Here is a 2,405-nt window from a genome sequence, read left to right as displayed (position 1 = left end):
AGGTAAGAAGATATGTATAATATACGATATGCAACTAGTGTCTAAAAAACTGAAAAAATAAATTGAATCTACAATTTGAACACTATGACAGACAATGAAAAATAATGAGTGGCTTATATCTGAATTACAGTGTGAGTATTAACTTATATACCTATACTAAAAATATAAATATATATATATATTTACTATTCAATCATCAGTTATCAATTTTTTATCATTATTATTGATTTAAAAATTGAAATATGAAAAGAAAATGAAAATTGAGAGGAAGAAAATATATGTAACAATAATAGACGATAAAGAGGCAAAATATAAGTAAAGTATACCAAGAAATGTATAGAAAAAAAAAAATCTGAAAACACCAATAATAATATAGTGAACAAAACTTATTAAAAATGCGGGTATGGAAAATGGATAAAAGTGGAGAAAATAAGGGGTAAGAGTAAAATAAAGAAAGGGGAAAGAAAACAAAAAAAGAATAAAAACGAACCTGTTCACTGGAAAATCAAACACCTAATGGATACTGCGCTACTGACGGCCAAACTCAGAATTAAAAAAGCTGTTACAAGGGTTTTTTTATAAAGAAAATGTTACGAGAGGGTGAAAATTAAAAATAAAAAGTAGAAAAATTTAGAGGAAGAAAGCGTGTGAGAGGGTGATGACAAATGGTATAGGAAGAGTTAAAAATATATACGAACCAACGAATTACCGAATAACGAAGTACCGGAAGATGACAGTGTCATGGTTATTTAACAACAGTTAAAAAGAGGAAACGTAATATAAGTGGGGGACGACAAATGTGTAAGAAAAGGTTTAAAAGTGAAATAATACGTTAAAAGGTTGTCGGAAAAAATAATATGAATTTATAAAAAAAAAAAAATAAATAAATAAAAAAAAATTAATATGAGAAAATTACTTTTTTAATAAATTAACTATTTGTGAATATGTTAATGATAAGTTGTTCTTGTCGGTTTCTAAATTGACAGAAGAAGGTTCTAATTGGATATAGAGGCTTTCAGAGATAAGCCTTTTGACATGGTTATGAACAGTAGTGGGTATAGACGTTTTTTCGAAATCGAAGGAATGATTTAATGAAAGAGAATGTTCCGAAAGTTTAGAGGCAGAATGATTATGTGAGGAAATAGAATATTTGTGTTGTTTGATACGGTCTTTTAGGAGATTTTTGGTTTCGCCTATGTAAGCAGAATTACAATTAAGGGTGGAGCAAGGGATGCGGTATACAATATGTGATCGATGTAGAGGAGGAATAGTGTCTTTTAGTTTAGTGTAAATATTAGATAGTGTGTTGTGAGGACTGAAGGCAATACGGAGGTTAGGTATAGTAGAACATAAGAGTTTTTGAATGTTGTCGGAAAGAGAGGGGATATATGGTAGTGATCTGTATTAGGGGGTAGAAAGGGATTGTGAAGAATTAGGTGAAGTGGCGAGACAATTTTGGTAGTTGTGTAAAAGTTTATGAATGATATGGAGGGGGAAGTTATTAGCTAAGAGTATATGTTTGATGCGTGTGTGTTTTTTTCATGGAATCGGGAGTCAGAAAGGGAAAGGCCACGGTGAATAAGGTTTTTGGCTACGTTAACTCTTTGATGGTAAGGATGTTAGGAGTGGTAATTTAGAAGTCTGCCTGAGTAGGTAGGTTTGGTGTACCAGTCAGTGGATATGGTGTTGTCTGGGTTTCTTATGATGAAAAGGTCAAGGGACTGAAGGGAGTTATTATTTTCAATTTTGACAGTAAAATTAAGGCGTGGATGGTAAGAATTAAAGGCGGTTAAGATGTCAGGGATTTTATCAGGATTTAAAACAAGGAGATCATCTACATATTTTTTAGTAAGAACAATGTCAACTGGAAAAAGTGGGATAACGGAATCGAGCAAATCATTAAGAACAATGAGGTGTAGATAGTTGACCGTAGATTAATGATTGGAGAAGTTTGTCGGGGGGTGCGGTCAGCAAAGAACAACATAAATAAACAAAACCATATTTATTTATTTTATGCCAACGTTTCGACCTGAATTTCAGGTCTTCATCAGGGCTATAGAACAAAAGAGATAACTACAACATTTAGAGAAACATACAATTGAAAAGGAATAGTATAGAAACAAATTTACAATTATACAAAATATTGAATTAAATCATAAATGATAAAAATTAGTAAGAAAATATAGGTAAGAATAATAATAGTATTATACATATCTTCTTACCTACATGATATTATATTTCATCTGTCACTGTTTTCAATCTACTACCATCCAATTCCACGATTATCAATCAATTAAAAAATTTTTTATTATTCAATTATCAGTTATCAATTTTTATCATTTATGATTTAATTCAATATTTGTATAATTCTAAATTTGTTTCTATACTATTCCTTTTCAATTGTA

General features: G+C 30.3%; 1 protein-coding gene across 1 annotated transcript in view; it reads left to right on the top strand.

The window, feature by feature from the left end:
- Positions 1-2,405, top strand: part of LOC106688677 (probable Rho GTPase-activating protein CG5521) — a gene marked incomplete at its 5' end in the record, with an annotated part of 237,137 nt that overhangs the window by 90,371 nt on the left and 144,361 nt on the right.

The sequence above is a fragment of the Halyomorpha halys genome, unplaced genomic scaffold (genome assembly GCF_000696795.3).
Source record: "Halyomorpha halys isolate HHAL.00 unplaced genomic scaffold, Hhal_1.1 Scaffold1175.1, whole genome shotgun sequence".
Lineage (NCBI taxonomy): Eukaryota > Metazoa > Arthropoda > Insecta > Hemiptera > Pentatomidae > Halyomorpha > Halyomorpha halys.
Note: the sequence above shows the minus strand (reverse complement) of the source record. Positions and strands in the feature narration are given on the sequence as shown.